This window comes from Melanotaenia boesemani, chromosome 8, assembly GCF_017639745.1.
Source record: "Melanotaenia boesemani isolate fMelBoe1 chromosome 8, fMelBoe1.pri, whole genome shotgun sequence".
Classification (NCBI taxonomy): domain Eukaryota; kingdom Metazoa; phylum Chordata; class Actinopteri; order Atheriniformes; family Melanotaeniidae; genus Melanotaenia; species Melanotaenia boesemani.
Genome location: NC_055689.1, coordinates 6,816,211 through 6,840,144, shown reverse-complemented (window position 1 = coordinate 6,840,144; position 23,934 = coordinate 6,816,211). Strand labels below are relative to the sequence as shown.

At 38.1% G+C, this 23,934-nt stretch overlaps 1 protein-coding gene across 1 annotated transcript in view; it reads right to left on the bottom strand.

Moving 5' to 3' along the window:
• LOC121644820 (cAMP-specific 3',5'-cyclic phosphodiesterase 4B-like) overlaps nt 1–22,140 on the bottom strand; it is an 89,128-nt gene extending 66,988 nt beyond the window's left edge. The window contains exon 1 of the mRNA XM_041993043.1: nt 21,884–22,140. The gene's annotated coding sequence lies outside the window, so the exon portion shown is untranslated. The remainder of the gene's footprint in view (nt 1–21,883) is intronic.
• Between the last annotated feature and the right edge of the window lie 1,794 nt (nt 22,141–23,934).

Sequence of the window (23,934 nt, the reverse complement as noted above, 5' to 3'; positions counted from 1 at the left end):
GAGGGTACGAGTCCTGGAGTGGCATTCCTATTGTTTTGATCTGTCCCCAGAAGAGCACTTTGGTTTAAAACCACAACAACCCTGTACTGTTGCCTGAAATATCTTGATATATTTTTGCAAAATGAATGGGACAAAATATCTGAAATTTTCCATCACTATCATCCTTGATGCCAAAACATCTCTTTAGTGTTTATGAAAGGAATGAGAACATTATAAAGTAGGGCTGTTCATCTTCGCTGGTCTTACAATTCGATTGTGATTCTCTTGTCAACGATTCAATTAGTATCCAAGGTGCATCATGATGCATCTCTATGTGCTGCATCCTTACTTTACTTTATTACTGCACATTGTTACTAGCTAGATAATTATGAACTTCCTGTTTATTTATGATTTCAGAAATCAATCTGATTTTCCTGATATTGACAAACATCATAAACATGTCAACAATTTTGTTATTTTCAGCTTCATTATTGCCAGAAGATCAAGAAGCATCATTACTATACTGTGATGTTCTGTTATCGAAAATGGTTAAGCAGCCCTCTATAGAAGAAACTCTTGCAGTAAAGCAGTGTGTTTTGTCCCTTCAGTCTTTCCGTAGTCAGTTCAGACAGAATATGGACGTTAATAAGATGTTTTTTATGTTCTCCTTTATGGGCAGAAAACATTTGCCTGTACGTTTTCTAGTCAATTTGTAACTGAAACATAGGATATTGCTGAGGTAAACATTTGTTTTAATCCCTTTAGTCCATTTGCACATGCTGACCTCTAGCTTGCCAATAATATTTTCCATTAATGTTAGTGTTAAGCTAACTTCTAGGTTTTTATTTGGGGTGGGGGTTTAATGCTTTAATTAAGATCATTAAAAAAAATTAACGCGCTAAACAAATTTATGCATTTTCACACATTTAATTCCAAACAATGTGGAATGTTTGTCCTGGTACACCGATTACACTGGTGCATGTGTTAGAGTTTGGCTAACAACTTAGTGACTTTGCCACTATATTTAGCAAGTTTTCAGACCCCTCTAGTGACTCTAGTAAAAGAAACAAGTAGCAACAAATCTAGCAACTTTTTCTAGTGTCCTTTTGGAGACTGACGTGAAACCACGTATAGTTTACTTCTTTTCAGTGACCACTGGGTGCTGCTGCAGGCCCCTCCCCCATCCAAAAGCACACACAAGAGGCTTGGTCCTCACGCAGCACCCAGCTCCCAGCTGCAGTCAGAGCAGGAGATGTTCACCTTTGTTCCATGACCAGACTGAAAGTGAAACGCACACTGGCTGATCCCGCACTGGCTTTCTGTCAATTATTAATGCCTATTAATGAAGAGTGTGGATAAAAATGCCCTGTGATGGATGGTTTTGTTTTTTGTGATGTAGAGACCGCTCTACATCACGAAATATTTTTAAAAACCCCACAGCCCCCTCCCTCCATATGCAGATAGACGGGTCCTCCAACGCCCACCAACACATATGAAGGGATGTGAACTTACATGGTGTAGATTTGCTAGTTTCAGATTTTGGTTCTTTCACAGAGTTTCTGATGAAATATTCTTGCAATGGGACGGATTTGTGTTTTTGAGGGGTGTAAAAGTAACACCAGACTTTTTTCTTTACCTGCTGATCCAGACAGCAGCTCAAATTGTAGCAGCAGCAACTTCCTGCAGCTGCTACAACCTGCCACGAGTCTCCACAGCTTTCCAGAGCTGCTGACAGGCCAGCATAACAGCGCTAACGGCTCAGACTGATGCGCTTCAGGACCACCTGGTTCATGTGTAGCAGGAGAGGATTGTTTGACTGCAGGCTAGATCACACCACGCACATGCAAGTGGTAGCAGAATATGTACATTACATTACTGTTTTGTTGCTGCATCAATGCAGAATCTTCCATATCTGCATTGTGATGCATTGTAGGAACGATTTAATTATAAGGTGGTTTAAAAAATATTATAAAGTGGTATAAACTTTGCTATCCAATCTCTTTCTGAAACATGTTGAAGTGTAAAAACTGATGTAATTTAGCATATGGTAATTAGTTTGATGAAAAAAACAGCTATCTTGTGTTCACACTAAAATAAAATAAAATACAAATAAATGTGAAAATCACTGCATGTTTTTAAACCCTGCACCTTTCCTGCTGTTCCAGCCTCTTTTAATTTAAGCTTGTAGGGGTGTGATGTGACAGCTGCTTTCTGCTGCCTGAAGTTTCTGAGGAGAAAATTCACATAAAAGCTGAAGATCAGACAGGGATGCAGTTCTTTGAGCATCTGTTTAGTTTGGACTTGATAGCTGGGTCAAAACTCAGCAGGCAAAAAGTTCTCAATATTGTATGAATCCACATAGTTCAGCCTAAAATAATTACTCTCAGACCCAACTTAAAAGATGGGTTCTCCTGATAAAACAATGTCAGTGTTATAAAGCACAACTGATAATAATCATATTAAATTGACAGTTCAAATCCATTTATTTAAAAAGAAAAACCATTTCATTCCATCTTTAGTTATTAATAAACTATGATTAAAAGAAAATCTTTCACTGGCATCACATGCATTAATAGTACAGTATTGTAGAGTATTGATTTCTCCACCATGCCCTGGAAACCTTGTCTAGTGAAAGTTTGAGTGAAGTGAAACTTTCTGACACCATTTGAGACAATAGAAAGCACCTGCTCAGTTTACATGAAGCCTAGAGCAGCTCAACACAGCCGGATTACTTTTATAATGAGCAGCTCAGGGATTTCTCAATCGCCAAGAGACCACTTATTGAAATTCGGGTAGCATATACTATTTCATTATTTGTTTCAGTGCTTCAAAAGTTAAGTTTTTGACAGCTGTGGCATCTCTGAGAACTTGACCAGAGAGATAAACAGTAAAGCTACAGGCGACAGAAAACTCCACTACAGTGACTATGATTTTTATCATCCATAAATCTGTTGATATTTTGAATTCAACAACAGCTGTGAGAGGTTCTAAACTAATGACAAGTTTCTAACTTGCATCTAATTCAAAATACATTATGACGCATAAAGGGGAGCTATAAATTACTGTTTGACATTTAGCTCAAAACAACACAGAAAGATCTTATTCCTTACATCTTCCCAATAGGTGGGAATCTTTAGATGGTTGCGATGCGATTCTAAAAACGATTGTAAATGCATCTTTTCCCCCTGTGTGACTACTTCTTTCTGAATGGAAACACGTAACTTTGATCTTTGTTGTGACAAACAGCAAAGAAGAAAACTCGCTCATGTGTTGGTAAATGCAGGACAACTTCTGTTTCCATCACATCAGAGCAAAACATGGAGCTGCAACAAACCCTAATGGTCAGTGGATGCTCATTTTTCTTTTAGAACCTTTTCTTGTCCTTTCACATCTGACTGAGAGCCATTTCTTCAAGGCCAGAACCACCCATCGCTCTACACGCGCATACCAAACCAGACTATGAGCATCCTGCCGTGCTTTTTACTTGCACATCATCTTTATCATGTGCCAGTGGAGAAGTGATAAGCAGGTAGCGTCCAAATGCAGGACTACTAGGCAGACAGAAGTAGGAACTTGTATTTATTTAATGAATCAAAGAGCTGCAATGGTAAAAACAAGAACTCGAACTAAAACAAATAGCAGACTTCAAAGAAAAGAAAAAGAGATCAAATTACATACTGATGGGGTTGACAAGGATCTGGCAATGAACAATGAAAACGTACAGTGGGGTTCAGATTTATTGCAGCTTGCTTTGTACCAACATCTGTCAGTTTGCTTTGATGTCAATAGCTTCAGCACTGTCATGTATTTAAGGAGGACTGAAAGACCACTGGGGTTATTTATTATGTCTAAGTAAAAAGTACAGAAGCTAATACCGGCCATTCTTTATCATTATTTTGAAATAAAGATTGTTTAAGATAATTTGATCATTTATGTTGTAATCTCAAGGAAAAGAAATCAAAGCTGATGGAATAAATCAACTAATGATCTCAAAACAAAGGGATCAAAACTGAATAACTGCAGGAATGGCTTCTAAAAAAATAAAAACCATTTAAAATTACCTTTTTATCATTGAAAAATAAGGCTTATGACCTGCCATCATCTTGCAAAAGCCATAATGAAAAGGATGGTTCTCTGTCGATACATCCAAGGATGGAAAGAGCCTTTGAAACTGAGCAGTATGACTAAAGACCCAAGAGGGCACTCAAACCTTAGCAGGAAAAAAAGTCCCCTTTCTAGAGGCTTAGAGCTTCGGTGACCTCTCCTCCTTCGCAGTCCCAGCAATAGGCCATCTCCATGATGGCTGTCACTGCTACAAATAATTGGCTGTTGTTGAGAAACGGCTAACAGAATTCATGGTCATGAGGCAGCACTTGAGAGGGCGACTCTAAGGATTGGGTTTGGATTTTTAAGAGAACACCAGGGATCATTGTGCTAAAACTGCACTAGAGAACAAAACAAACCAGAGCAGCTTTTCTTAATCTACATCTCAAGGACAACACAAAGAGGATGGACAGACTTGGCTTTCAGCTTATTATTTCTTCCATTTAACAGGGGTGCTTAAGAAAGGCGATATAGTTCTCCTAAGTGCATTGTAAAGAAAATTAACTAGATCATGACATTAATTTAGTCATGTCACATATTTACAATATGTAGCTTAGAAAATGTAAGGAATTATATTGTCATAAATTATATGCTTTAGGGTCTGGACCAATGGGCTGACAAAAGTGGATGGTGAAAAGAAGCTCAGAAAAAGCACTTTTTTATGAGAGTTTATGTAATCAATCTAAACAGTACCTCACATGGCTGTAAAAAATATAATTTTATGTGTAATCTTTCACAAAAAAAATCTTCTGATGAGTGTGCAGTGTAAAAGTGAAACTCACAACATTAACAAATAATCTGCATATTTCACATAAGGAGGTTTGCAGCCACTAGCAAATGTATGACCGCTAAGTCTAGCCACACAATGGAGAGCTGTGCAGGGTGAGTCAGTGGCTGTCGTACATTTAAAACTGCTGGACACCCACACAAATGTACCTTTTGTGGTCCCAGAACAAAGGGAGCTAAAGAAATGAAGACTGGAACTGCGTTAATATTATGTTAAATTGCTCTGAAGGCCAAAAATGAAGCCTTTCAACAATTACACAGTGACTTCAGGCTCTTTTATTGACCACAATCAAATCAGTTGATGGTCAATTAATAAAAAGAGAAAAATAATTACATAACATTCAGTGCAGTGAGCAAATTTGCTCAACTCGCCAAACCTTGATCCAGTCTGTGGGAAATTTATTAAGTATGTAACACGGGTCACAAGTAGAGTCCATTCTATTTATTGTTTATGTTTTATTTAAAATTTCTTCCAGCGTAAAATGTTCTTTAGAAATTTTATTGATCTTTGAAAGAGTGTACTTGCATTACTATGGCATTGTCATTATATTAGCTGAAAATGGTCTCAAAATGATGGTTTATTATTTAAAGAGCAAATCCCCATAAACTCATCATCATTAATGGTTTGCACAATGTTATCGTTTATTGCAATAAACGCTTGCGCCCCTAAAAGCTTAAGTTAGGGGTCTTTAAAAAAAAAGCTAATCTGGAGCCCTGAACGCTAACGGGCGCTGCCAGTTCCACAATAGGAATGGGATGTCACCACACACATATGTACTTTGATATAAATTCAACATGGTAATTTAAAGTCACATTTCCTCTAGAACACGTTTACGTTTCTTCCTTTTATCAAAAAGTAAACAGTCGGATGCTGTTTATGTAGTTTATAAGACGACATGTCATAGCAGGTCTCTGTCCACGGCAGTGAGCACACACACACAGACACATGCGCACACACAGGTTTCCATCAGAGGACAGAGTGCATGCATCAGAAAACACATCAACCAGCTGAAAATCAGACAAAAATATAAGAGTTTTCTAGATTCTCTCAAATCTTCACAGCCTTTCTGGGTCTGAATCAGGGGAAACCCTGTATCGTTATGGTATTTCAGAAATGCATGTAGATGTGTTAGATCAGATTATTACAGTAATCTAATTGATCCCTGACAACTGATTTTGACTGTCAAGTAAATGCACTCAGTGTTTTATAAAAAAAAAAGTTATTTGAGAATGTCTGTAATATTCAAGAAAAATATGAGGTGTTACATAATTAGCCGTAAATGAATCGATATCGAATCGAATTTAATCAAAATCAAATCGAATCAATTCAGGACATTAGTGATAATATCCAGCCCTGTTCAGTCCTGCATATTAGGTATGTCGCTGTTTTGTTAGTAGGGTTAATGATAATGATAAACGTTAGCACAACCAGTCTTGTTTTTTAAGCCAGTATTTGGCTTAGTGTTTGTCTTTTGGACAAAAATGCTTATTAGTTTTAGTCACATTTTAGTCGTTTGAAAATGTGTTAGTTTTAGTTGACAAAAACTTAAAGGTTTTAGTCTAGTTTTAGTCGGTTTGCAGACCGCTGTCTCTCTTTACAATGCATTCTCTTTTTCTTCCTGATGGATTATATTGAAAGTATGTCCATAAATCATTCAGTTGTTTCCAACAATCAAGCCCTGTTGTTGACGCTGCCACCACGGCCCATCAATGATTTAATAAACTCAGTTGCCCTCTGTGTGTGTGACTAGTGACTGCAGGTGTGCTGTGCAGAATGTGAGCTGCATGCCAGGTGGTGGGCATGATAGGATGCAGCATTGCTGATACTTGTTAGCGTTTGGCAGGCAGATTAACCGCTCAACAAGAAGAAATGTCCTGCATTCTACACGTCTGACAGGCCTCCCATTGACATTTTCATCTGGTCTCGTCAACAAAAAGTCACGTCTCGTCACATCTCATTATCGTCATTAAAGAAAGGAGCATCAACGAAATAATTTCATCATCGATGAATGAATGATGCTTACCAACTCAAAACAATTGTCATGCAAGATTGCATAACTTCCTGTGTCTGTGTGGAGTTGTGTTTTTGGGGTTGGGCGGGAAAAACATTATGATTCCGTTTCCATGGTACTGATGGTGTTTAGACAGAAATACAAGCCGATCCTGATCCCCTTTTTTACTTTTGGCAGAATTGGTAAGTTCTTGAGATACTATCAGTATCGGCCAAACTCTAGTCACAAGGTATTTATATCATTTACATATAACCACACCCACTTAAGAACATCAATTTCATAGATGTTTGAGTTCCTCTGAAACAGTGTCTTTTTCCATGTAAAAGTACTAGTCTTATCTTCATGGTTCTAACATAACACTTCAGAAATCTCTCTACTCGGGATGGGTAATCCTTTCACTATAAAAAATCATATTAGTTTATTATACAAGTCTACTATGACTATGAACAGTCACTTGAGAGAGAAGCATCCAACAGAGGGTACATCGACAAATCAGCGATCAGTGGTTAGATTTGTCACCAGATGAAGTTTGATGTTGTTAGACATGAAGAGCAAATAGCAAATCTAATTTAATTTTGTAAGGTTTTCAATGTTTGATGGAAACCCTGAGTTTACAGTCCCATAAAAACAAAACATTAGTGGAGGTCTGGATCTCAAGAATCATCTAACAGTTTTCAGCCATTTCAAAGCTTGTGTGCTTGAAAAACCAGTTCCTTGTTTCCAGTCATTTCAGATCGACTGAAAGACCATGTACATGAGGAACACGTGTTCTCTTCCCAACGTTTTCATGAAATGTGATCTTTACATTGATGTACTGTCTATTTTTTACAGTACTTTTCTTTTATTTTTCCTGTTTCAGTGCTACTTCATCTGGGAGGAAAGAATTGTGGACAGAGTGCTGGTAAAAGATGGAGCCACATGACAAAACATCCTCTCAAAAAGAGACCAAAGAAAAGCAGCGAAGCAGACAGCAGTGGTCTGGGTGGCCATTAAATGCATCACAGCTTCTTTGATTCTTTCTCTGGTTATACATATATCACACTTTTAGGAAATATTTTCCAGTTACTCTGTAATTTTGTTATGCACTCAGAAATTGTGTTTCCTTTACCAAGAACATTTTATGAGACACACTTCTCTTCTAGATTAGTTACAGAAAAGTAGAAGCATCTGATTTATGTTAGTATCATACAGTAATACACTGCAACTTGATGACTTTGCGTTACTTAACATTACATTTTGTGTGATGTGACTGTTGAGCGCATCATATTGTTAATGCTGAAACTAAATATTGTTCACCCCAAACATGGAGGTTACTACCTGGTGGCACTCAAAGGCTCTCTGTGTCTGACACTAAATCCTGCAGACTTCACCATCTAGTGCCTTACTGCCTCACCTTCTAGTCTCTTACCAAGTTTTAACTAGTGAATGGAGTGTCTAAGAAGAGCTGAGACTGACTTCAGCAGATGTTTAATAGGGCGGGTTGAATTTGATTTGCCATTAGGTAATTGTGTGTGTGGTCCATTTTCTATCAAAATGGTACTCCTTAATTAATGGTCTTTTTAGCTACAGCAATCAGACTGCAGTTCACCCAAAATTACAGCTACCATCTTTCTGTACCTCACGTTATTTTATTTATAGTTTTTTGTATAAGCACTTTACCCTTGCATGCCACCAAAAGCTCTTGATGAAATAAGCATTTATTTGTCTCTATTGTCTGGTTACAAGGTAAAAATGGTATAATTTGTGTTAAATACTTTTAAAAACCAGCGCGCCTCCTCTGTGTTTGTGTAAGACTGATGAGGTCGACTTTCTCATGATGATATTTGCAGGGCCAATACAACAGGCACACGGCGTGACAGCAGAACAATCCTGGGATTTTTGGCTCAGAAAGCCAGGCCCGTCCATTCTCTGTGTCTTTGTCTGAGCCTGTACAGTAGGGCAGTGGGTTCCCTGCATGCGGCCTCCACAGTGACGTCATCCTTCAACTTGCCACAAATCTGTGTGTTGTTTCTTTCCCTCCTCAACAAACTCCTCTCAGCCTTCACCCATCTGAAAAGTTCTTTTCTGCTGGAATCTGCTTTAGCACTGTATGCAAAAACAATCAGAAAGATTTCCACTGGAACGTGGTTTGGTATCATTTGGCTACAGTCATCTCTGCCTTTTAAGAAATGTTGGCTTCCAGCTATAAAATTGTGTTTTTATGAACTACCTATTAGATTATTATGTACCACTTCAATCAGCCACTAAAAAAAAAATCCACTTACGTCGTATTTTTACAACTGTGTTCTGCTGGGAAAAACTGCATCCTGAGCTTCACATGCATGTTGCTTGGACATTTGTCTTCAGCCTTAAGCTTTTGCAAACCAATTACAAAACACACTTAATACATCAATGGCACCCAATGTTTTTTGCATTATAATGCAATAAAGCAGATAGGAGCATGGGTCGGGTTGTGTTTTGTATCCTATATCGTCAGGTCGGGTCCACATTTCTCTGGAAGACATCCATGGTTGGGTTTGGTAATCATCCTAACGGGTTCAGACGGGTGCGGGTTGGCAAAATTGGACCTGTGCAGAACTTTGCACAGACAAACTTGGCTGCATTGTCTGTACAGAAGTACAAGTAACTGCTTTACAAAAGGCCATTGTTAACATTTGTATTCTCCGTTCTCTAAGTCTCCTTTTGGGCTGGGTGATTAATCAAATTTTAATTTCAATTACGATCTGTTTTTTAACAATCATAAAAATGAAGTGATCCGACTGTTTGCTCCTTCGCAGTTTACTCTTGTGTTGTTTTCAGTTGCAAATCAAGCACCACTGGCATTGCAGCGCTCTGCTGCAGACTCCTCCCACAGCCCCAGCCACTTTGGTTTTATTCAACTTGAGTTGCAATCACCTCTCAAGTTATTGCCTGGACACACGGCATGCAACGTCACTCCTTCTTCCTTCATTTTCTATGGAACTTGCGCGTTGAGACGAAAATTGCTGCCCTCCTCCAGCCAAGCGACTTTCGTGCATGTGAAATGTTGCGCTCGTTCACGTAGACGTGCACACAGTCGCAACTAAATCATCCACCAGCTCCCAGAGACACAAAAAGATAAACAAACATTACAAACAAACAACTTTTTTTTCTCGCCAAAGACCATTACTCAGTTAACAGAGTGAGCAATCCGGCATTTAAGAAACTCATCACCACGTTGGACAAACGGTATCACTGCCATCTTGGCACCATGTTAGTGGAGTGTCTCTCCTGCCCTGTATGATGAGGGTGTTGTGAAGGATGTGGCTACAGTCCAATGTTTTGCCACCGCTACGGACCTGTGGTCAAGCTGCACCATAGAGCCGTACATGACACAGATTTCAACTTGAAAACGAAATGTCTCCAGACTCATTTTTTCCAGATCACACTGGACAGAACATAGCTGATGGTCTGAGAAAAACAATAGCTACGTGGGACCTGGTGGAAAGAAACAAGTCTGTATTACGACAGACAACGCTTCAAATGTTACACTGCCCCCCATTTGTTTGCTTTGCATTAACGCTGTCCTGACAAGCAAGCAGTTCAACATTAAATCACACACTTAAATTCATCAACCTCATGAAATCTAATGGGAAACTACTGCTACAAAATCCATCATCATCCTTATAGTTGTAATAACTTGATAAAGAAATTCTATATGTGATCCCTTTGACTCATTGCAGTTGCATAGAATGTGATGTTAAAGGTAATGTTCATTTTTACATCAATATTATTTTCATTTTCAAATTAAAATTGCATTACTATTATTACTGTCCATTTTTGAAGGATGTCTAGCTAGTAGCCAGAACCATAAGCGCTTTCAACAGTGAGAGACATCATGGGACAGCCAATCACGGGAGCAAGATACAAAAAGAGTAGAGCCAGGAATACCAGTCGAAATCGGCTATAAGGTGGGACTTATAACGGCAATGCCAATTGAGAGGACAGATCTCAAGCTGTTTGTGCGATGTAAAATAACAGGTTCAACTCAGGAGTTGCTAGATATTGGTAAGGACACGGTCCTTCTCAATTCTATGCCCATGGCCAGAACAGCAGAGGAGACCTGCTTAGGAAGGGTTTAAAGAAAACCCAGACACCACCTCACAACTCACAGAGTCCAAAAGACCTACTGCTAAAACAAGACTGACACCCTCAGAAGTTTTGCCCAAATCCTGACTGACTCAGATGGTGGCAAAATGGGGGCCTACTCAACATCAGGCAGGTGGTCATGATGTTATGGTTGATTAATATATTGTGCTGAACAAACACAAAAGATACTGTCTCCCTTCCTGATGGGCATTTTTACCACTATTTTTTAGGCTAGCCATTAGGGATGTTTCAATGCCATTTTTTTCTGTCCGATACCGATACCGATACCTGGGTTTTAGGTATCTGCCGATAACAAGTACTGATCCAATACCTGTGTTATTTCATTAAGAGGTCTATAAATTCTATTCCATTCTTCAGCTTCACGTGACATGAAACTGATAAATTTTTGCTATTGCTAGCACATCCAGTAACAATACTTTGAGTGAAATATAAGATGAATGATAAACAAGCACACCAAGAAAGGCATTGCTAGCAACAGAAAAGCTGATCAGCTGATCACCGACAGTTGGTCATGGAACAACAGGAGAGGGAGGAGAAATAAAAGCGGAGGAGGAGAAGTCATATTAATGAAGAACTGCGGGAAAAGTTTTTTTCTTTTTTTCTTTAAATACAGGAGTGCAGGTGTTACAGTTAAGTGCAGATTACGATCATTTAAGGCAAGTAAAAACAACAGATTTTCTTGGGGAGAGTGTACTGTTGCAGGTTTCTCTTCTATCAGCTTTTAACGTACATGATCACCAACTAAAACATTGTTTTGCCATTATGGCTATTCGTAGGTATAGCCCAAATAACTTCAACAAGCTCTAAGATAACGTTTTGTTTTTTAATTGAGTTCAACTCAGTCAGTATGAGAACAGATGCATGAAGTGCAACAACTGCTTTGTGTGTGGGTCATGCCCACACACACAGTGTGGGACGAATGGATAAGATTAGAAAGATTATAGTGTATGTGCTCAAAACTTATTTCAGCCCTGCAGCAGCTATTCTCCTGACATGCTGTTCTCTACTGTGCATGAGCTGTATTTATACAGAAATTAAACAGCTAGCTCTCTTGTATTTGAACCTGTCCAGCAAATATTGATTGGTATCATATTTACTGCTGAATAATTGTGTTCAGATGGATGTATCTCAAATGGCTGAGTGTCAGATTGGATTATCGTCACAGGCTTATAAGTGGCACTGAACCTACAGTCATCAATAGAGTAGTGTTTTATTGTTGTTTACTTGTGTGAGCTTACAGATACTGTCAACACATTTGTTCAGATTCCTATGTGGATATTCCATGGATGTAGACCAGACATGAAAACGAGTGAAAAAGGTGAGAAGGATACAATCCCTCTAGGGAGGTCTGGTGGTGTGCTTCCCCGGAAGAAAATTTTGTACATTTTTTATTTAAAAGCATCAATCTGGTGCACTTTGAAGCAAAAAAAAAATCAAGCAGAATTTCAGGCCAGTGTGAATGTATAATAAAGTATCCAATACATCTGACAGATGAAATTACAGCTCTTGTACTTTCACTGTGACTTTGCCTTCTAATTTGAGCCAAAACCAGTTCCAGCTGCACTTGATACCTGCATCCAGTTGTTTGACCACCAGAGCATCTTTCTCCCATAACACACATATTCTGTAAATTCAATGTAGCTTTTTGGTTGACTTACAGCTTAACTGACAGAACGGTGGCTGTTCACACTTAGTTCAGACACTATGTTATACAGATATCTGTTCACTTGAAAAATCTAATATCAAAAAACACATTTATGCCTAGTGTAGAAAAGGGGCCTACCCTAACCCACAGAATAAAACTAAATTGTTTGACCCATAACATTAGTCCTACTTTTAGTTGGATTTCAGACTGAAAAGCAAATGTTTTGTCATTATCATTATGGTTACTGAATAGATATGTATTGTTCCTATTACTGTGGATGACATTATTATTGTAATTTATTATGAATATTGATCCATAAACATTTTGATATTATATAAGTATATTATGTAGGGCCCGACCGATTAATCAGCAGGCCGATTAAATCGGCCAATATTAGCCCTTTTCAAAATGGCCAATATCGGTTGTTGTTTTGTCAATTATACGCGAAAATATTCTTCTCTCATAAAACAGTAAATGTTGTCAAGTGTCGGAGTCGAGCAGAATGATGTCTTTGCGGCGTTTTGTCCACTAGATAGAGCTCTGACTCCATTCAATCCCACAGTCATCCCCTCGTCTTTTCAACAGAGGTAGCTAGTAGCTAGCCGGAACTGCAGCCTAGAGAGTCCTGGTGCCAAGTGCACATGGGCACTCTTATGTCTGAACAAGGTGTTCGTTATGGACAGTCCTTGACGAGCACAGAAGGCCAGCAACAAAACACCACTCGGATTCAGATCAGGGGGGCCGTTCCTCCCAATCACGCCCCTCCAGGTCTCGCTGTCATTCCCCACGTGAGCATTGAAGTCCCCCAGCAGAACGAGGGAGGGACTGAAGGAGTGCTCTCCAACACCTCCTCCAATGACTCCAAAAAGAGTGGGAACTCTGAACACGAGCCCCAGACAACATAGCTGCTAGGATTGTCAGGACGCATAAACTCCTCCACCACGATAAGGTGGCGGCTCAGGGAGGAGACATCTATAACCAATACAATTTGTTTTATATAACAAGCTGCAAAATAACACAACAGCAAGTATTGATGTAAAGGTTAAGCAGCCATATATGTATGTAATTTAAGAAGAAAGAAAATTTATGAAGAAAGAAATAAAGTTTGGCGAGAAAGCCTTGCTGTTGTCTTTTTTCCCTTAATTAACATTTCTTGAAGATAAACTGAATTAATATAATTCAATTCAAATTAAATAATTATACACTTTGAAATATAACATATAATTAGTAAGATCATTTGAATGTGAATTATTTAAAATAAAAGACCTATAATAATATTTTAATAACAATCTCTTCTTTTAATAATCTTCTGCATTAAAACTAATCTGTGATGACTTTGGTTTCTGTTCTAGTCTATTATTTCCATTGTCTTGAGGGAAGATAATATTGTAGATACTAGGGATGGGCTTTTCTAGCAAACACACCAATGAAAATTGCTGAGAATTGTTCAACCATTCAATTCTTCATACATACAGCTTTTTAACCCTTTAAATGTGCAGCTCTTATACAGCATCATCATACAGTTTCTTCAGTCTTATGCTGATGCTTTTTCTTGATAAGACTGTCAATTCAGAGTTAACAAACAAACATTGAAAACCTTCACCGTCAATAAAACTGGGGGAAAACGTGTTATAAGCATGTTTAAGGTGAGGTCTCCCATTTGCTCTTAATAACTAACATCCAGTTTCAGGTGACAAAGCGAGCTACTGACGGTTGGTTTGTGGAAGGACCTCTTGTTGGATACTTGGCTCTGAAATGACAAATTATTGTGGAGTTAAGAGAGATAGCAGATGTAATTGTGGATGAGTTGCTGTCAGATTGCTGTAGCTAAAAAGACCAATAATTAAGGAGTGTCATTTTGAGAGAACAAAACACATTCACACCCACACACACACATTTACTTAATGGCAAATCATATTTAAGCTGCCCTATTAAAACATCTACTTAAGTCAGTGTCAGCTCCTCTTAAAACTTTCCTTTCACTAATTAAAACTTGATGCTCACAGATCACAAAAACAACAAGTGACTAGATTTATTTAGTGGGCAAAAATATTTGGCTGAAAAAGAAACAACAGACTGGAGAGGTCCGTTTACAGCTGAACCTTCTGTCACATTGGACCAGTGTCTCGTTGACTTGTGATATGAAGCAGCTGCCTGACTCCTCACTGCTCTGCAGGGTCCACCTGTGCCTCCCCACCTGCCATGAAAAGACAAGACCATTAGGTCTTGTCTAACTAAATTCCCCTTTTGGGATCTACATCTCATCTCTTCATACCAGTTTAGCTGCTAAAATTACAACCTTTACTTGAAAGAGAAAAAAAATACAATCCACCTCCCTTTACATCCCTGATAAAAGCAGCACTGAAAGAGGAAAAGCACCACAAAAAAACAAACAAACAAACAAAAAAAAAATATCAATGTAGAAATTTCATTTACAGAAAAAGCTGATCGGACCACATTTGTTGATCAGCCGCTTGTTTGGAAACCAGGAGCAAGCAGTTTAAGCAAACGTACAATTAAAAATCAAAGTTATTTAACAATTCTTAAATCCAGTCCACCTACACTTAAAATATCCTCATTCAGTTTGATCAGTCCTGTCCTGACGGTGTTTCTTGGTAGGACGGTAAAATAATCAAACCTGATGGAAACATCTTGAGTTATCAGCTTTGAGTTGACTTCTATTATTTACTCATCATATTTAACATAAAACTTCATCTGGTGACAAAACTAGCTAATGACTGTTGGATGCTTTGCTCTCAAATGATTCGATAGTCAGACTTATTTGCTAGCTTTAAGTGGTAATGGTTTAACTGGACCTCATTCCTGTTTATTTTTTTTAAGTGATTTCTCACAAAACTATGAGCCAGTCACTGTCTTTGGTTCTGCATGGTTCTTATATTCATACTGCATTAGCATCAAATCACACCGTGCCTCAAACTTTGCAGCAGAATCAAGCACTAGTTCTTTTGTTTAATTTTTTTTAACTAGTTGTTGGTATTAAGATTAAATTGGCACCACCTTGTGGTGGAAGCAAAATATTATTAACAGTTGTTGGTTTAAACGCCACCTTTGTATATAAAGATAATAGTTCAGTTATAGCACAATAAAATAGAACCCGACTGATTTAATCTGCCGAAAATAGCCTTTGTCAAAATAATCATATTTGGCCGGAGTTTTGCCGATTAAACGTTGATATATTCTTAATTTCTCATAAAACAGTAAATGTCAAGTGTTGGAGTCGCCGTTGCGCTTGAATTTATTGAATTTTGTCTGTTTTGCAATTGTGACAGTTATTTTGTAATAAACTTTTACGATTTGGAATTCTATTTCTTTACTTTTAGTACATACATGTTTTGTCAGTTAATTATAACCATGTCATACCATGCCACTATCAAAGGAGTTTAACACTACAATTTAAGAAACAGAAGATTATAAGAAATACTTTTTTTTTTTTTTAAATTGGGGACCAATTGAATTTCCCAGGGACCCACTGAAATTGCTGCCTGTAGGTTCCGGGGACTCACCACATTAAAGACCTACAATATCAACATCACTGTTAAAGTGGTGAAAAATGCAATAAAAACTATAATCTCATGTGTACTTTTAATGTCCCATAAAAGATAATAAGGCAATGACAGTATTTTCCAATGTTGTGACATAATACTTAATGCAGGCTTTCCCGCACAATCTTAATATTAAGGCAGTCTGCCCAAACATAGTCATGGCTGCCACAGCATAATTGGCAACCAACTACAAACACCATTTTACCCCATGAACACACATGGGATGAACACTAACCCCAATCCTTAACCAAGATTTAGCAACTTTTAAACATTTTCCAAGTACTTTTAATGCCCCCCCCCCCATCGTTTTCCAAAAAAAAAATTGTTTTTGAACAAACTTTAATTACTTTATGCAACACAAGTTGTCCCTTTGCTTCAAGCACAGAGGAAACACTCACATAGGAAAGAGGAAAATTAATGTAATTATAATACAGCTGTGCTCCAAATATAGCAACACCTAATTAGAGGAAGTAAGTGTGGCAGCTGACTACTCAACCCAAAAGTCTGTTCAGTGACAGAATAAACAAACAGCGGCTTATAGAGACACGAATGAGAGCAAAATTCAGGAATATGTCACTTCTAATGAAATATAATGAAAATATTAATAAAAGGAAACATGTGGCCTCTGCTATGTTCAACCACACTGCCCCACCCCCGTCTCAAATACAAGTTTAATCTGATTCTGTGTAAAACATGAATCTCCCAGATGACAGCTGATAGTAACTCCAATCACTGCACAGCTTTGACCTCTCCCCCTTGGAAATACTCTTAAAGCTGAAGCACAGTTGTAATCAATCTTATGAACCGATGTGAGATACAGTGCTGGAAAACAAACCATATTGTCAACATTTTCACTGGAACTTTCACTTTCAACTTTGAAATCTTGCATGAGGTTGTTAAGTCCAACCCGCCTTGTCTTTAAATGTTCGAGCATTGCAGACATACTTCCGTGGTACGCAAGGTCCACTTTACAAATCTCACATGTAATTAATTTATTTTATTAGTTTAACGTGAAGTTATCCCAGACTTTTGATGTCCTCTGCCGCCATTTTGTTCCCTGGTCGGTCACCATATTTTTCCTCTAGTGGACTTTATTGCACATCTGAAACTCAGCAGAGATATGAAAAGAAGACGATGTCTGACTCAGTAGTTTTTTTTCTTTGAGCATGTGCAACTCTCAGAGATAGGGAAGAAGACGATGTCTCACTCTGTAGGGTTTTTTTTTTTTTTTTTTTTGGAGACAATAGTCAAGGGGTAAATTTATTGTCAACTATTTTTATTGTCGACTATTGTAGACATCAACTAATCGTTGCAGGCCTGTAACACAACAGTATGGACTATTGAAGGTAGTTACAATTTGGATTTTGGCTTCAAACAATTCCAACTGCTTCTTCATAAGGCCTATTTTTCCTGCCTCCTGTCTGAATTGACATACTCAAAATAAATTAAGTATATTTTTACAACTATAAAGGCTATATGTATAATCATGGTTTCAAAAGAAAGGTGAGACATGTGAGATTACTACAGAAGTTTCTAAATCAAGATGTGTGTTACTGTGTCAGAGTACATTCGCATGAAAAACAGTAGAAAATGTAAATGGTTGTCTCCTCCTAAAAGAAAACCACATTACTATCAGTGAAAAATCAGAGGATAGCCAGCCAAATTCCTCTAGGAATTAGTAATGTCTGATGAGGAACCTTGCAAAAGCAGGTGCTGAGCAGTTTTGCAGATGTTATAACAGATGTGTTACACAGGTAAAATATATCAGGAACCGATTGGATGATGGACACCTCTATAAAAATTGCTCCTAACACTAACTTTGTATGCTGTCATCAAAATTTTGCTCTTTATTCCATTAATGTATGCACATTTTCCTACAAACCCCAGACACATTTCCAGGCTGTGGATATTTAATCTTACCAAGAAATTAGAGCCAATTAAGAATAAAATTATCAATTACGATCAAAGTATGTGATGTTTCAAAAGTAAAAAAAAACACACTATTCATGTACTGAGTAATGACCAAAGTAACAAACGAAAAGTGAGGATAAATAAATGTAAATAAAAAGCATCTGATGTCTCTGTATTGGTAATTCAGCACAGTCACTTCGGTCAAAAAGCATGACTTCCACTGAAGTCACTGCTCAGCTTTACATTTGACACAATCAGCTGCACACAGAAAATGCTCTGTGTTCACCGCCTGCTAGAATTTCATCACTGCTCACAGTGTGACACACCATCTGAAAACACTAAAAGCCTTGAACAGACTAGAACAGGGCGACTCAAGTCGGTCCTACAAGGGCCGAATCCAGCAGGTTTTAAGTTCCTGCTTCAACATATCTGAATCGAAATTTAATATTTCTAACAGTCTGTCAGGTTCTGCACATTTCCTCCTTAATTTGAGCCAGGTGTAATGGAGCAGAGATACATGAAAAACCTGCTGGATTGCAGCCCTTGTAGGGCCAAATTAAGTAGCCCTGGACTAGCAAGTACTTATCTTTTGGAAGCCAAACATCAACATTCAGCAACAGAGAAGTCAATATAGTGACCATAGTGGCGGTAACGCCACCAAGCAGCCAGTAACTGAGTCATCTGCCTGGCATCCCTTTCAGGAAAGCAGATGGATAAGCAATGTTGTTTCAGCACAGACAGAGAATAAAAGCTCTGTGGCCGGTTCATACCTCATGACTGAGCACAGAGTACACAAACGCTTTGAATTAGGTAGAGAAGAATACTGGTGAATTTCACAAGTGTAGCATAATGACGCAAATTGTCAGTAAAAACATTAACTGGATCTAACTGAATAGATTAATAAGGGTGCTGATGTAGAAGCTAATTAGAAAATAAGGAAAATGTGATTTTTCAGCCACAAATTGAATTTCATTTATGTGAAATAGCAGATTTTTCTAAAACTCTTACCTTGACATTGGGAATAACATGAAGACTTGTTACCTTTTTTAAAAAAAAAAATGAAAAAAACAAGACTTTTAAGTTTTGTTTTTTTTCTTTTGTAATGCAATACCAGACAAAGATTATATTTACATGCTATATTGTAATTACATAGTATATTCACGGCTCCATTTTTATTTAAACAGTATAATTCAATTTAAATAAAAGCTAGCATTACGGCTGAGCTAGAAACCACAGTCCAGATTCTTTTATTTTAATATGATTTTCCAATTTTCTCTCTGTAACAAACAATGACCTCTGTTATAGCCTTTCACTGACACAGTGTTGCAGCAGTGAAACACTTTAGGTTTCTCTGCACATCACACCACCCAATATTCTTCATGCAGTATAATATGTCAAATGACATATTACGTGCTGAGAGACAGTGGTAGCTTTAAAGCTGGAAGGGTTTCAAAACATTAACAAAATAACACTAATGGTGAAAGTGAGACAGATTAAATCGCTGCAGATTCATCATCTTGATTTAACCACCAGGGCAAAACAATGAGACTAATGAGTTCTATTAATTATGTTGGCATCTAAGTTAAAACTCATTTGACTGAAACTACATTGTTTAATGGACTAATTCCGAATCAGCTTATGACACTCTGTTTATATAGACCCTCCATTATTGTGGGTTTATACTATTTATCCAAATAGTCCCTTTCCTCACTTCCCACGTCACTAAAGTCCCTACACTTAAGTGCAGTGCTGGACTGGCCATCGGGCATACCGGGCACTTGCCCAGTGGGCAGACGGTGATTTTAGGCTAGGCCTTTTTTTTTTTTTTTTTTTTAGACCACAAATGGTACTAATTGTAAAAAGGTATGATACCTAGTGGTACACAAATCTGATAGATTGACCCACTAGCCATGACTGATTCTGGGCTCAACCGATTACAGCCGAGGACCGATGCCCCCTCCCTTATGGGCCTAGGTCAGTCAATCATACAGCGAGAGACAGAGAACAAGATGGAGAACAAAAACGTAAAGGAGGTATAAAAAAATTGAGACAGAAAGAGACAAGCCCTTTAGGCAGATTCAGCCAAATGTGTTAAACTAACACAAAATTTTCCTGCTAGTGGAGGAGTTTCCTCAGCAGCATCAGAATCAGCAGCAGGTGATGGAGGTGGCCGGCAGATGAATGAAGGGAAGGGGAGGAAGGAGGAGAGACTGGCGGCGGCCACCAGTGCCAGCGGTGGGAAACTGAACTTGTGGTAAGTGATGAATTGTAGTATACACTGGGTCAGATATAAATCAAGTTTGGGTGTAGTTTATTTTAGTTTTGCTTGATACCATTTAAAACCTTTTAAACTGCAGGAATATAATAGAAACATCTTTTTTGTCATCTTATTATCTATGAGCTCTTCAAAAAAAATCAACCAATTGTGTCAATCTTAATATGTTACACCAGGTTGAGCCACCATCCCCAGTGGAGGACTGTGAGAGAGAGGAAATGGAAGAACAGGAGAGAGAGACAGACGAACTGGAGAAAGAAAGCCAGGGCATGGACTACTTTGCTTGCCCTGATCCTGCCATGTTACATTCTTAGATCACCACCCACAGCAGAACACCAGCAGGGCAGTTGAGGAGGCTAATCTGCCTTATTTATACATTTGTTCCAGTGTAAAGACATTTTATTTGGTAAATTTATTTCTTTTGAATACTTATCAGACCATATACTGTACTCATTTTTGTGTGTGTGTGTGTGTGTGTTTTATCTCACCTGCATGCTTCTGCTACTCCACATGTACTGTTGCAGCAAAGCAATTTTTCCTTTGAGAGTCTAATAAAGGTTCCTTTATGTTATTATTTTTATTTTTATTATTATTAGTTTCACTTTAAGCAGTATTCCTAAAATGATATTTTTAATCATCTACATATCTCCAGGTTTCCGCTAGTATTGTATAGAATAATGGGACAGGAAGGATGGTGTTGGTTTAAGTTTATGAGACAAGTACATATAAATTAACAAGGCAGTGTATAAGCAGTCTCATAAGAAAGTTATTTTTCATTCATAGGCGTGGTGGTCTTTCCATCAATACCCGGTGGGCCAGTCTCGGCTCAAAATGCCCGGGCCGATGTTTAGTCCCAGTCCAGTCCTGTCTAAGTGCATTTCAAGCTCTTTTCAAACTTCTCAAACAAATGTAGTTAAAAAGTCGCTGACTGGTAATGAGTTTGCCTTATTAGATCTCATCCAAAACAAATTGTGCAGGTTAGGGTTCTCATTTGTTTCACAAAAGTCATTCCAATTACTGAAACGGAACATCCAAAAAGGAAGACAGTTCCAGATCTCAGTCTTGACAGAAAAGGAGAACAGCAAAGAGGAAACTTGAGTAATTAGCTGAATCTAACGAGCTTCGGATGCAACTCAAGATGTTTCGCCGTAAATAATGTTTCCTCAATAAAAAAAAAAAAGAAAAAGAAAAAGAAAAAAGCCTCTGTATGGCTCAAATGACGGGAATTTGAACATTATGAGCCATTATTCTGCCAACGCTGCCAAAACACTAAAGACGCTTATTTTTAATGATCAAAACTTAAAAAAAAAAACAAACAGGAAAAAAGATGTCGCGCGGGCTACAAGCTAGGAACCAAAATAACATTTGGCTAACACACATTTGTAGACATGATAAGCTCGATAAATGCGACTAAAACAAATGATTTTATCTTTATCTAGGAGCTGAGAAGTGTGTAACATCTGCCAGCTAGAGGTCTTACCGTTGGTGGGCTGTTTCCGCTCCCCGACAAGCTGCTTGTCGCTGCAGTTTACTGTCTGCCCGTACACAACTCTCGATGCTTCAGAGGCACGAGCTCCCCCTTTTATCAGGCTCTATTTGTGCCATTCGCGCTCGTTCCCTTTCACGACTCCGCGAGCACATCGATTGGCTTTAATGGCAACGACGTAAATCCTCACGTTTACCAATGATTTGTCAGTGCGCACGCACCTCTCGCAGCCTTTACCCTACCTCTCTACCGCCTGGCTGCCCGGCGGCATCCATTAGCCCCTTCCACATGGATTTCCATCCAAAGGAGAATGGATATGTGTCCGTGTAAAGCCTCCACCCTCCGGCTCGATGCCTTTCAGTGACTCCCTCCTGTGTTTAAGATGATCGTTTGCTATAAATAGCAGTTATGTCCACCACTCTATAGGCTACTGAAAGTCATTCATGATGTTTTATTAAATAACAGAGTTCCCTTCAAGCTGCAACTTTTGTTGTACTCTACCACGGACGGTACGAGCGTTCATGGGGCCCCGAGCAGAATTTGATTTGTGAGGAACCATATGACAGAAGCAGGTGAAATTGAATAAACTGGTACTATTTGCATGTCAAGCATGAAGGTTTCATAATAAAACAATCTGTTTTAAAACTTGGTTTAAATTATTTAAGGTATAATATTTATTTTTATTTTGAATTATTACTTAAAATAGTCTGATTTAGCAACAAATCAAAAGATGAACCGAAATAAAAAGATCACAATAAAGGGGAAAAGTATATGCATGATCAAAAAGTAGTAGGAAGAAGTAAAAACTTGTTAAATCCATGCCTTTTCTCAAATTAATTTACATTCAATATAGATCAAATAGAATAAAATATGTACCAATGTATATAATACATAAAAACTAGATATATTAGCAGCTATAAATATATTTACATATTTACTGAATTATTCATGAAGATATACATTAGTTATGTATATAAAAATATACATGACACATTTCATTTAGATTCTATTCATATTTACAAATTAAATCATCAGTCAATATAGATGCATTTATATTTTGCATACACAATATAATACAATACACGTAAATCTCAGGAAGGTGTTGAGACCCCTCTAATCTGTACCTTAAATAATAATTTGTTTATATTTACTTGTAACAGACTGATGTTTGGACTTTTTTTTTTTTTTTTTAATTTTTCCATTATAACTGGTTGTCAGCTTTGACCCAGCAACTGTGCAGATTACAGCATCATATCTATAACTTATACTGTCTCATGTCCAAGGCCAGACTCAGAAGCATTTTTCAATCATTTTGATGCCTCTGGTTGTTGCCAAGGCAACAGCTGTCCAGAGCCTTCCAACAGAGATGAATGGATGTCCCTGAGAGTCTTTTTTTCCCTTAATTTTCACTTTCTTTTTTTTTCTTCATGTCTTTCATACAGATTGTATGAATGTAGCCCTTCAAAGTCTCATATTGCTAGTTTTAATACATGACATCACTGTCATGACATGACAGCTTGACATGAGCTCGACAGGCGGAGGATCGACCCGGCAACCCTCAGGTTACACAACAACCACTCCACCCACTGAGCCATGCCTAGGTCCACCGTGTACCGTGATGGACCACCTTTTACTTCAGAACTTTCTTAATTCTTGGTGTCATACATTGAACAAGCTGTTGGAAAAATTCCTCAGAGATTTTGCTCCAAATCGACATGACAGCATCACACAGTTGCTGCAGATTTGTCAGCTGCACATCCATGATGAGAATCTCCCACCACACCCCAAAGCTGCTCTATTGGATTGAGATCTAGTGACTGTGGAGGCCGTTGGAGTAAAGTGAACTCAATATGTTCAAGAAAGCAGTTGGAGGTGATTTGAGCTTTGTGACATGGTGCATTATCCTGCTGGAATTAGCATCAGAAAATGCTACACTGTGGTCATAAAGGGATGGACATGATCAGCAGCAATACTCAGGTTGGTTGTGGTGTTTAAACCATGCCATGTTGGTACTAACAGGTTCAAGAATCCCCCCCCCCCAAAAA